Source organism: Lactuca virosa, chromosome 1, assembly GCF_052849685.1.
Source record: "Lactuca virosa cultivar CGN04683 chromosome 1, Lactuca_virosa_CGN04683_v6, whole genome shotgun sequence".
Taxonomy (NCBI): Eukaryota; Viridiplantae; Streptophyta; class Magnoliopsida; order Asterales; family Asteraceae; genus Lactuca; species Lactuca virosa.
Genome location: NC_136426.1, coordinates 260,680,902 through 260,690,559, shown reverse-complemented (window position 1 = coordinate 260,690,559; position 9,658 = coordinate 260,680,902). Strand labels below are relative to the sequence as shown.

At 47.1% G+C, this 9,658-nt stretch overlaps 28 non-coding genes across 28 annotated transcripts; all 28 read right to left on the bottom strand.

The window, feature by feature from the left end:
* Nucleotides 1–96: 96 nt before the first annotated feature.
* On the bottom strand, nt 97–215 carry LOC145146905 (5S ribosomal RNA). The gene has a single exon (XR_013727828.1). It is a non-coding gene; the product is annotated as a 5S ribosomal RNA (ribosomal RNA).
* Nucleotides 216–444: 229 nt separating this feature from the next.
* Nucleotides 445–563, bottom strand: LOC145147893 (5S ribosomal RNA). Its single transcript, XR_013728791.1, has one exon. It is a non-coding gene; the product is annotated as a 5S ribosomal RNA (ribosomal RNA).
* A 229-nt stretch (nt 564–792) lies between these two features.
* Nucleotides 793–911, bottom strand: LOC145153557 (5S ribosomal RNA). The gene has a single exon (XR_013734058.1). It is a non-coding gene; the product is annotated as a 5S ribosomal RNA (ribosomal RNA).
* Nucleotides 912–1,138: 227 nt separating this feature from the next.
* On the bottom strand, nt 1,139–1,257 carry LOC145149614 (5S ribosomal RNA). The gene has a single exon (XR_013730469.1). It is a non-coding gene; the product is annotated as a 5S ribosomal RNA (ribosomal RNA).
* A 229-nt stretch (nt 1,258–1,486) lies between these two features.
* LOC145147892 (5S ribosomal RNA) lies at nt 1,487–1,605 on the bottom strand. Its single transcript, XR_013728790.1, has one exon. It is a non-coding gene; the product is annotated as a 5S ribosomal RNA (ribosomal RNA).
* A 229-nt stretch (nt 1,606–1,834) lies between these two features.
* Nucleotides 1,835–1,953, bottom strand: LOC145145379 (5S ribosomal RNA). Its single transcript, XR_013726354.1, has one exon. It is a non-coding gene; the product is annotated as a 5S ribosomal RNA (ribosomal RNA).
* Nucleotides 1,954–2,179: 226 nt separating this feature from the next.
* LOC145149612 (5S ribosomal RNA) lies at nt 2,180–2,298 on the bottom strand. The gene has a single exon (XR_013730467.1). It is a non-coding gene; the product is annotated as a 5S ribosomal RNA (ribosomal RNA).
* Nucleotides 2,299–2,526: 228 nt separating this feature from the next.
* LOC145134071 (5S ribosomal RNA) lies at nt 2,527–2,645 on the bottom strand. Its single transcript, XR_013718886.1, has one exon. It is a non-coding gene; the product is annotated as a 5S ribosomal RNA (ribosomal RNA).
* A 229-nt stretch (nt 2,646–2,874) lies between these two features.
* LOC145150477 (5S ribosomal RNA) lies at nt 2,875–2,993 on the bottom strand. The gene has a single exon (XR_013731301.1). It is a non-coding gene; the product is annotated as a 5S ribosomal RNA (ribosomal RNA).
* Nucleotides 2,994–3,222: 229 nt separating this feature from the next.
* On the bottom strand, nt 3,223–3,341 carry LOC145145194 (5S ribosomal RNA). Its single transcript, XR_013726181.1, has one exon. It is a non-coding gene; the product is annotated as a 5S ribosomal RNA (ribosomal RNA).
* A 229-nt stretch (nt 3,342–3,570) lies between these two features.
* Nucleotides 3,571–3,689, bottom strand: LOC145148010 (5S ribosomal RNA). The gene has a single exon (XR_013728908.1). It is a non-coding gene; the product is annotated as a 5S ribosomal RNA (ribosomal RNA).
* A 229-nt stretch (nt 3,690–3,918) lies between these two features.
* LOC145149936 (5S ribosomal RNA) lies at nt 3,919–4,037 on the bottom strand. Its single transcript, XR_013730772.1, has one exon. It is a non-coding gene; the product is annotated as a 5S ribosomal RNA (ribosomal RNA).
* A 229-nt stretch (nt 4,038–4,266) lies between these two features.
* On the bottom strand, nt 4,267–4,385 carry LOC145148962 (5S ribosomal RNA). Its single transcript, XR_013729824.1, has one exon. It is a non-coding gene; the product is annotated as a 5S ribosomal RNA (ribosomal RNA).
* A 229-nt stretch (nt 4,386–4,614) lies between these two features.
* LOC145147742 (5S ribosomal RNA) lies at nt 4,615–4,733 on the bottom strand. The gene has a single exon (XR_013728635.1). It is a non-coding gene; the product is annotated as a 5S ribosomal RNA (ribosomal RNA).
* Nucleotides 4,734–4,963: 230 nt separating this feature from the next.
* On the bottom strand, nt 4,964–5,082 carry LOC145147701 (5S ribosomal RNA). The gene has a single exon (XR_013728597.1). It is a non-coding gene; the product is annotated as a 5S ribosomal RNA (ribosomal RNA).
* Nucleotides 5,083–5,311: 229 nt separating this feature from the next.
* Nucleotides 5,312–5,430, bottom strand: LOC145148763 (5S ribosomal RNA). Its single transcript, XR_013729633.1, has one exon. It is a non-coding gene; the product is annotated as a 5S ribosomal RNA (ribosomal RNA).
* A 229-nt stretch (nt 5,431–5,659) lies between these two features.
* LOC145148913 (5S ribosomal RNA) lies at nt 5,660–5,778 on the bottom strand. Its single transcript, XR_013729777.1, has one exon. It is a non-coding gene; the product is annotated as a 5S ribosomal RNA (ribosomal RNA).
* Nucleotides 5,779–6,008: 230 nt separating this feature from the next.
* On the bottom strand, nt 6,009–6,127 carry LOC145151081 (5S ribosomal RNA). Its single transcript, XR_013731877.1, has one exon. It is a non-coding gene; the product is annotated as a 5S ribosomal RNA (ribosomal RNA).
* A 229-nt stretch (nt 6,128–6,356) lies between these two features.
* Nucleotides 6,357–6,475, bottom strand: LOC145147741 (5S ribosomal RNA). The gene has a single exon (XR_013728634.1). It is a non-coding gene; the product is annotated as a 5S ribosomal RNA (ribosomal RNA).
* A 230-nt stretch (nt 6,476–6,705) lies between these two features.
* On the bottom strand, nt 6,706–6,824 carry LOC145147700 (5S ribosomal RNA). Its single transcript, XR_013728596.1, has one exon. It is a non-coding gene; the product is annotated as a 5S ribosomal RNA (ribosomal RNA).
* Nucleotides 6,825–7,053: 229 nt separating this feature from the next.
* LOC145148762 (5S ribosomal RNA) lies at nt 7,054–7,172 on the bottom strand. The gene has a single exon (XR_013729632.1). It is a non-coding gene; the product is annotated as a 5S ribosomal RNA (ribosomal RNA).
* A 229-nt stretch (nt 7,173–7,401) lies between these two features.
* Nucleotides 7,402–7,520, bottom strand: LOC145148912 (5S ribosomal RNA). Its single transcript, XR_013729776.1, has one exon. It is a non-coding gene; the product is annotated as a 5S ribosomal RNA (ribosomal RNA).
* A 230-nt stretch (nt 7,521–7,750) lies between these two features.
* LOC145151079 (5S ribosomal RNA) lies at nt 7,751–7,869 on the bottom strand. Its single transcript, XR_013731875.1, has one exon. It is a non-coding gene; the product is annotated as a 5S ribosomal RNA (ribosomal RNA).
* Nucleotides 7,870–8,103: 234 nt separating this feature from the next.
* Nucleotides 8,104–8,222, bottom strand: LOC145144267 (5S ribosomal RNA). Its single transcript, XR_013725279.1, has one exon. It is a non-coding gene; the product is annotated as a 5S ribosomal RNA (ribosomal RNA).
* Nucleotides 8,223–8,451: 229 nt separating this feature from the next.
* Nucleotides 8,452–8,570, bottom strand: LOC145149117 (5S ribosomal RNA). The gene has a single exon (XR_013729976.1). It is a non-coding gene; the product is annotated as a 5S ribosomal RNA (ribosomal RNA).
* A 229-nt stretch (nt 8,571–8,799) lies between these two features.
* LOC145147891 (5S ribosomal RNA) lies at nt 8,800–8,918 on the bottom strand. The gene has a single exon (XR_013728788.1). It is a non-coding gene; the product is annotated as a 5S ribosomal RNA (ribosomal RNA).
* Nucleotides 8,919–9,147: 229 nt separating this feature from the next.
* On the bottom strand, nt 9,148–9,266 carry LOC145145261 (5S ribosomal RNA). The gene has a single exon (XR_013726243.1). It is a non-coding gene; the product is annotated as a 5S ribosomal RNA (ribosomal RNA).
* Nucleotides 9,267–9,492: 226 nt separating this feature from the next.
* LOC145151174 (5S ribosomal RNA) lies at nt 9,493–9,611 on the bottom strand. Its single transcript, XR_013731942.1, has one exon. It is a non-coding gene; the product is annotated as a 5S ribosomal RNA (ribosomal RNA).
* Nucleotides 9,612–9,658: the final 47 nt, after the last annotated feature.

The following is a 9,658-nucleotide window of genomic DNA, read 5'->3' as shown; positions in this document are numbered from 1 at the left end:
GGCCACCCGAGCATAGAAATAGCAAGAAAGAAAAAAAAAACAAAAAAAACCGCACGTAAAAACTAAAAAAACGCAAACGGGCAACGAAAAAGGGGGGGGGTGCAACACGAGGACTTCCCAGGGGGTCACCCATCCTAGTACTACTCTCGCCCAAACACGCTTCACAGCGGAGTTCTGATGGGATCCGGTGCATTAGTGCTGGTATGATCGCACCCAAAATACTATCCATGCTTATTGCTTTTATGTCTTAAAAGACGCAGAACCTCCTTTGTTTTCGTACGCGAGGCGTGGGACCCACGTGACCGATCAGCTCCGTTCCAAAAATACGAAAACCATGAACCATGAAGCGGAGGCCACGCGAGCATAGAAATAGCAAGAAAGAAAAAAAAAACAAAAAAAACCACACGTAAAATCTAAAAAAACGCAAACGGGCAACGAAAAAGGGGGGTGCAACACGACAACTTCCCAGGGGGTCACCCATCCTAGTACTACTCTCGCCCAAGCACGCTTCACAGCGGAGTTCTGATGGGATCCGGTGCATTAGTGCTGGTATGATCGCACCCGAAATACTATCCATGCTTATTGCTTTTATGTCTTAAAAGACGCAGAACCTCCTTTGTTTTCGTACGCGAGGCGTGGGACCCACGTGACCGATCGGCCCCGTTCCAAAAATACGAAAAGCATCAACCATGAAGCGGAGGCCAACCGAGCATAGAAATAGCAAGAAAGAAAAAAAACAAAAAAAAAACCGCACGTAAAATATAAAAAAACGCAAACGGGCAACAAAAAAGGGGGGTGCAACACGAGGACTTCCCAGGGGGTCACCCATCCTAGTACTACTCTCGCCCAAGCACGCTTAGCTGCGGAGTTCTGATGGGATCCGGTGCATTAGTGCTGGTATGATCGCACCCGAAATACTATCCATGCTTATTGCTTTTATGTCTTAAAAGACGCAGAACCTCCTTTGTTTTCGTACTCGAGGCGTGGGACCCACTTGACCGATCGGCTCCGTTCCAAAAATACGAAAACCATGAACCATGAAGCGGAGGCCACCCGAGCATAGAAATAGCAAGAAAGAAAAAAAAAACAAAAAAAACCGCACGTAAAATCTAAAAAACGCAAACGGGCAACGAAAAAGCAGGTGCAACACGAGGACTTCCCAGGGGGTCACCCATCCTAGTACTACTCTCGCCCAAGCACGCTTCACAGCGGAGTTCTGATGGGATCCGTTGCATTAGTGCTGGTATGATCGCACCCGAAATACTATCCATGCTTATTGCTTTTATGTCTTAAAAGACGCAGAACCTCCTTTGTTTTCGTACGCGAGGCGTGGGACCCACGTGACCGATCAGCTCCGTTCCAAAAATACGAAAACCATGAACCATGAAGCGGAGGCCACGCGAGCATAGAAATAGCAAGAAAGAAAAAAAAAACAAAAAAAACCACACGTAAAATCTAAAAAAACGCAAACGGGCAACGAAAAAGGGGGGTGCAACACGACAACTTCCCAGGGGGTCACCCATCCTAGTACTACTCTCGCCCAAGCACGCTTCACAGCGGAGTTCTGATGGGATCCGGTGCATTAGTGCTGGTATGATCGCACCCGAAATACTATCCATGCTTATTGCTTTTATGTCTTAAAAGACGCAGAACCTCCTTTGTTTTCGTACGCGAGGCGTGGGACCCACGTGACCGATCGGCCCCGTTCCAAAAATACGAAAAGCATCAACCATGAAGCGGAGGCCAACCGAGCATAGAAATAGCAAGAAAGAAAAAAAAACAAAAAAAAAACCGCACGTAAAATCTAAAAAAACGCAAACGGGCAACAAAAAAGGGGGTGCAACACGAGGACTTCCCAGGGGGTCACCCATCCTAGTACTACTCTCGCCCAAGCACGCTTAACTGCGGAGTTCTGATGGGATCCGGTGCATTAGTGCTGGTATGATCGCACCCGAAATACTATCCATGCTTATTGCTTTTATGTCTTAAAAGACGCAGAACCTCCTTTGTTTTCGTACTCGAGGCGTGGGACCCACTTGACCGATCGGCTCCGTTCCAAAAATACGAAAACCATGAACCATGAAGCGGAGGCCACCCGAGCATAGAAATAGCAAGAAAGAAAAAAAAACAAAAAAAACCGCACGTAAAATCTAAAAAACGCAAACGGGCAACGAAAAAGCAGGTGCAACACGAGGACTTCCCAGGGGGTCACCCATCCTAGTACTACTCTCGCCCAAGCACGCTTCACAGCGGAGTTCTGATGGGATCCGTTGCATTAGTGCTGGTATGATCGCACCCGAAATACTATCCATGCTTATTGCTTTTATGTCTTAAAAGACGCAGAACCTCCTTTGTTTTCGTACGCGAGGCGTGGGACCCACGTGACCGATCGGCTCCGTTCCAAAAATACGAAAAGCATCAACCATGAAGCGGAGGCCACCCGAGCATAAAAATAGCAAGAAAGAAAAAAAAAACAAAAAAACCGCACGTAAAATCTAAAAAAACGCAAACGGGCAACGAAAATGGGGGGTGCAACACGAGGACTTCCCAGGGGGTCACCCATCCTAGTACTACTCACGCCCAAGCACGCTTAACTGCGGAGTTCTGATGTGATCCGGTGCATTAGTGCTGGTATGATCGCACCCGAAATACTATCCATGCTTATTGCTTTTATGTCTTAAAAGACGCAGAACCTCCTTTGTTTTCGTACGCGAGGCGTGGGACCCACGTGACCGATCGGCTCCGTTCCAAAAATACGAAAAGCATCAACCATGAAGCGGAGGCCACCCGAGCATAGAAATAGCAAGAAAGAAAAAAAAAACAAAAAAAAATCGCACGTAAAATCTAAAAAAACGCAAACGGGCAACAAAAAAGGAGGTACAACACGAGGACTTAACAGGGGGTCACCCATCCTAGTACTACTCTCGCCCAAGCACGCTTAACTGCGGAGTTCTGATGGGATCCGGTGAATTAATGCTGGTATGATCGCACCCGAAATACTATCCATGCTTATTGCTTTTATGTCTTAAAAGACGCAGAACCTCCTTTGTTTTCGTACGCGAGGCGTGGGACCCACGTGACCGATCGGCTCCGTTCCAAAAATACGAAAACCATGAACCAAGAAACGGAGGCCACCCGAGCATAGAAATAGCAAGAAAGAAAAAAAAACAAAAAAAAACCGCACGTAAAATTTAAAAAAACGCAAACGGGCAACGAAAAAAGGGGGTGCAACACGAGGACTTCCCAGGGGGTTACCCATCCTAGTACTACTCTCGCCCAAGCACGCTTAACTGCGGAGTTCTGATGGGATCCGGTGAATTGGTGCTGGTATGATCGCACCCGAAATACTATCCATGCTTATTGCTTTTATGTCTTAAAAGACGTAGAACCTCCTTTGTTTTCGTACGCGAGGCGTGGGACCCACGTGACCGATCGGCTCCGTTCCAAAAATACGAAAACCATCAACCATGAAGCGGAGGCCACCCGAGCATAGAAATAACAAGAAAGAAAAAAAAAAAAAAAAAAACCGCACGTAAAATCTAAAAAAACGCAAACGGGCAACGAAAAAGGGCGGTGCAACACGAGGACTTCCCAGGGGGTCACCCATCCTAGTACTACTCACGCCCAAGCACGCTTCACAGCGGAGTTCTGATGGGATCCGGTGCATTAGTGCTGGTATGATCGCACCCGAAATACTATCCATGCTTATTGCTTTTATGTCTTAAAAGACGTAGAACCTCCTTTGTTTTCGTACGCGAGGCGTGGGACCCACGTGACCGATCGGCTCCGTTCCAAAAATACGAAAAGCATCAACCATGAAGCGGAGGCCACCCGAGCATAGAAATAGCAAGAAAGAAAAAAAAAACAAAAAAAAATCGCACGTAAAATCTAAAAAAACGCAAACGGGCAACGAAAAAGGAGGTACAACACGAGGACTTACCAGGGGGTCACCCATCCTAGTACTACTCTCGCCCAAGCACGCTTAACTGCGGAGTTCTGATGGGATCCGGTGAATTAATGCTGGTATGATCGCACCCGAAATACTATCCATGCTTATTGCTTTTATGTCTTCAAAGACGCAGAACCTCCTTTGTTTTCGTACGCGAGGCGTGGGACCCACGTGACCGATCGGCTCCGTTCCAAAAATACGAAAACTATCACCCATGAAGCGGAGGCCACCCGAGCTTAGAAATAGCAAGAAAGAAAAAAACAAAAAAAAACCGCCCGTAAAATCTAAAAAAACGCAAACGGGCAACGAAAATAGGGGGGGTTCAACACAAGGACTTCCCAGGGGGTCACCCATCCTAGTACTACTCTCGCCCAAGCTCGCTTAACTGCGGAGTTCTGATGGGATCCGGTGCATTAGTGCTGGTATGATCGCACCCGAAATACTATTCATGCTTATTGCTTTTATATCTTAAAAGACGCAGAACCTCCTTTGTTTTCGTACGCGAGGCGTGGAACCCACGTGACCGATCGGCTCTGTTCCAAAAAAACGAAAACCATCAACCATGAAGCGGAGGCCACCCGAGCATAGAAATAGCAAGAAAGAAAAAAAAACAAAAAAAAACCGCACGTAAAATTTAAAAAAACGCAAACGGGCAACGAAAAAGGGGGGTGCAACACGAGGACTTCCCAGGGGGTTACCCATCCTACTACTACTCTCGCCCAAGCACGCTTAACTGCGGAGTTCTGATGGGATCCGGTGAATTGGTGCTGGTATGATCGCACCCGAAATACTATCCATGCTTATTGCTTTTATGTCTTAAAAGACGCAGAACCTCCTTTGTTTTCGTACGCGAGGCGTGGGACCCACGTGACCGATCGGCTTCGTTCCAAAAATACGAAAACCATCAACCATGAAGCGGAGGCCACCCGAGCATAGAAATAACAAGAAAGAAAAAAAAAACAAAAAAAAACCGCACGTAAAATCTAAAAAAACGCAAACGGGCAACGAAAAAGGGCGGTGCAACACGAGGACTTCCCAGGGGGTCACCCATCCTAGTACTACTCTCGCCCAAGCACGCTTCACAGCGGAGTTCTGATGGGATCCGGTGCATTAGTGCTGGTATGATCGCACCCGAAATACTATCCATGCTTATTGCTTTTATGTCTTAAAAGACGCAGAACCTCCTTTGTTTTCGTACGCGAGGCGTGGGACCCACGTGACCGATCAGCTCCGTTCCAAAAATACGAAAACCATGAACCATGAAGCGGAGGCCACGCGAGCATAGAAATAGCAAGAAAGAAAAAAAAAACAAAAAAAACCACACGTAAAATCTAAAAAAACGCAAACGGGCAACGAAAAAGGGGGGTGCAACACGACAACTTCCCAGAGGGTCACCCATCCTAGTACTACTCACGCCCAAGCACGCTTCACAGCGGAGTTCTGATGGGATCCGGTGCATTAGTGCTGGTATGATCGCACCCGAAATACTATCCATGCTTATTGCTTTTATGTCTTAAAAGACCCAGAACCTCCTTTGTTTTCGTACGCGAGGCGTGGGACCCACGCGACCGATCGGCTCCGTTCCAAAAATACGAAAAGCATCAACCATGAAGCGGAGGCCACCCGAGCATAGAAATAGCAAGAAAGAAAAAAAAACAAAAAAAAAACCGCACGTAAAATCTAAAAAAACGCAAACGGGCAACGAAAAAGGAGGTGCAACACGAGGACTTACCAGGGGGTCACCCATCCTAGTACTACTCTCGCCCAAGCACGCTTAACTGCGGAGTTCTGATGGGATCCGGTGAATTAATGCTGGTATGATCGCACCCGAAATACTATCCATGCTTATTGCTTTTATGTCTTAAAAGACGCAGAACCTCCTTTGTTTTCGTACGCGAGGCGTGGGACCCACGTGACCGATCGGCTCCGTTCCAAAAATACGAAAACCATGAACCATGAAACGGAGGCCACCCGAGCATAGAAATAGCAAGAAAGAAAAAAAACAAAAAAAAAAACGCACGTAAAATCTAAAAAAACGCAAACGGGCAACGAAAAAGGGGGGGTGCAACACGAGGACCTCCCAGGGGGTCACCCATCCTAGTATTACTCTCGCCCAAGCACGCTTAACTGCGGAGTTCTTATAGGATCCGATGCATTAGTGTTGGTATGATCGCAACCGAAATACTAAACATGCTTATTGCTTTTATGTCTTAAAAGACGCAGAACCTCCTTTGTTTTCGTACGCGAGGCGTGGGACCCACGTGACCGATCGGCTCCGTTCCAAAAATACGAAAACCATGAACCATGAAGCGGAGGCCACCCGAGCATAGAAATAGCAAGAAAGAAAAAAAAACAAAAAAAAACCGCACGTAAAATTTAAAAAAACGCAAACGGGCAACGAAAAAGGGGGGTGCAACACGAGGACTTCCCAGGGGGTTACCCATCCTACTACTACTCTCGCCCAAGCACGCTTAACTGCGGAGTTCTGATGGGATCCGGTGAATTGGTGCTGGTATGATCGCACCCGAAATACTATCCATGCTTATTGCTTTTATGTCTTAAAAGACGCAGAACCTCCTTTGTTTTCGTACGCGAGGCGTGGGACCCACGTGACCGATCGGCTTCGTTCCAAAAATACGAAAACCATCAACCATGAAGCGGAGGCCACCCGAGCATAGAAATAACAAGAAAGAAAAAAAAAACAAAAAAAAACCGCACGTAAAATCTAAAAAAACGCAAACGGGCAACGAAAAAGGGCGGTGCAACACGAGGACTTCCCAGGGGGTCACCCATCCTAGTACTACTCTCGCCCAAGCACGCTTCACAGCGGAGTTCTGATGGGATCCGGTGCATTAGTGCTGGTATGATCGCACCCGAAATACTATCCATGCTTATTGCTTTTATGTCTTAAAAGACGCAGAACCTCCTTTGTTTTCGTACGCGAGGCGTGGGACCCACGTGACCGATCAGCTCCGTTCCAAAAATACGAAAACCATGAACCATGAAGCGGAGGCCACGCGAGCATAGAAATAGCAAGAAAGAAAAAAAAAACAAAAAAAACCACACGTAAAATCTAAAAAAACGCAAACGGGCAACGAAAAAGGGGGGTGCAACACGACAACTTCCCAGAGGGTCACCCATCCTAGTACTACTCACGCCCAAGCACGCTTCACAGCGGAGTTCTGATGGGATCCGGTGCATTAGTGCTGGTATGATCGCACCCGAAATACTATCCATGCTTATTGCTTTTATGTCTTAAAAGACCCAGAACCTCCTTTGTTTTCGTACGCGAGGCGTGGGACCCACGCGACCGATCGGCTCCGTTCCAAAAATACGAAAAGCATCAACCATGAAGCGGAGGCCACCCGAGCATAGAAATAGCAAGAAAGAAAAAAAAACAAAAAAAAAACCGCACGTAAAATCTAAAAAAACGCAAACGGGCAACGAAAAAGGAGGTGCAACACGAGGACTTACCAGGGGGTCACCCATCCTAGTACTACTCTCGCCCAAGCACGCTTAACTGCGGAGTTCTGATGGGATCCGGTGAATTAATGCTGGTATGATCGCACCCGAAATACTATCCATGCTTATTGCTTTTATGTCTTAAAAGACGCAGAACCTCCTTTGTTTTCGTACGCGAGGCGTGGGACCCACGTGACCGATCGGCTCCGTTCCAAAAATACGAAAACCATGAACCATGAAACGGAGGCCACCCGAGCATAGAAATAGCAAGAAAGAAAAAAAACAAAAAAAAAACCGCACGTAAAATCTAAAAAAACGCAAACGGGCAACGAAAAAGGGGGGGTGCAACACGAGGACCTCCCAGGGGGTCACCCATCCTAGTATTACTCTCGCCCAAGCACGCTTAACTGCGGAGTTCTTATAGGATCCGATGCATTAGTGTTGGTATGATCGCAACCGAAATACTAACCATGCTTATTGCTTTTATGTCTTAAAAGACGCAGAACCTCCTTTGTTTTCGTACGCGAGGCGTGGGACCCACGTGACCGATCGGCTCCGTTCCAAAAATACGAAAACCATGAACCATGAAGCGGAGGCCACCCGAGCATAGAAATAGCAAGAAAGAAAAAAAAACAAAAAAAACCGCACGTAAAAACTAAAAAAACGCAAACGGGCAACGAAAAGGGGGGGGGGGGGTGCAACACGAGGACTTCCCAGGGGGTCACCCATCCTAGTACTACTCTCGCCCAAGCACGCTTCACAGCGGAGTTCTGATGGGATCCGGTGCATTAGTGCTGGTATGATCGCACCCGAAATACTATCCATGCTTATTGCTTTTATGTCTTAAAAGACGCAGAACCTCCTTTGTTTTCGTACGCGAGGCGTGGGACCCACGTGACCGATCAGCTCCGTTCCAAAAATACGAAAACCATGAACCATGAAGCGGAGGCCACGCGAGCATAGAAATAGCAAGAAAGAAAAAAAAAACAAAAAAAACCACACGTAAAATCTAAAAAAACGCAAACGGGCAACGAAAAAGTGCGGTGCAACTCGAGGACTTCCCAGGGGGTCACCCATCCTAGTACTACTCTCGCCCAAGCACGCTTCACAGCGGAGTTCTGATGGGATCCGGTGCATTAGTGCTGGTATGATCGCACCCGAAATACTATCCATGCTTATTGCTTTTATGTCTTAAAAGACGCAGAACCTCCTTTGTTTTCGTACGCGAGGCGTGGGACCCACGTGACCGATCGGCCCCGTTCCAAAAATACGAAAAGCATCAACCATGAAGCGGAGGCCAACCGAGCATAGAAATAGCAAGAAAGAAAAAAAAAACAAAAAAAACCACACGTAAAATCTAAAAAAACGCAAACGGGCAACGAAAAAGGGGGGTGCAACACGACAACTTCCCAGGGGGTCACCCATCCTAGTACTACTCTCGCCCAAGCACGCTTCACAGCGGAGTTCTGATGGGATCCGGTGCATTAGTGCTGGTATGATCGCACCCGAAATACTATCCATGCTTATTGCTTTTATGTCTTAAAAGACGCAGAACCTCCTTTGTTTTCGTACGCGAGGCGTGGGACCCACGTGACCGATCGGCCCCGTTCCAAAAATAAGAAAAGCATCAACCATGAAGCGGAGGCCAACCGAGCATAGAAATAGCAAGAAAGAAAAAAAAACAAAAAAAAAACCGCACGTAAAATCTAAAAAAACGCAAACGGGCAACAAAAAAGGGGGTGCAACACGAGGACTTCCCAGGGGGTCACCCATCCTAGTACTACTCTCGCCCAAGCACGCTTAACTGCGGAGTTCTGATGGGATCCGGTGCATTAGTGCTGGTATGATCGCACCCGAAATACTATCCATGCTTATTGCTTTTATGTCTTAAAAGACGCAGAACCTCCTTTGTTTTCGTACTCGAGGCGTGGGACCCACTTGACCGATCGGCTCCGTTCCAAAAATACGAAAACCATGAACCATGAAGCGGAGGCCACCCGAGCATAGAAATAGCAAGAAAGAAAAAAAAACAAAAAAAACCGCACGTAAAATCTAAAAAACGCAAACGGGCAACGAAAAAGCAGGTGCAACACGAGGACTTCCCAGGGGGTCACCAATCCTAGTAGTACTCTCGCCCAAGCACGCTTCACAGCGGAGTTCTGATGGGATCCGTTGCATTAGTGCTGGTATGATCGCACCCGAAATACTATCCATGCTTATTGCTTTTATGTCTTAAAAGACGCAGAA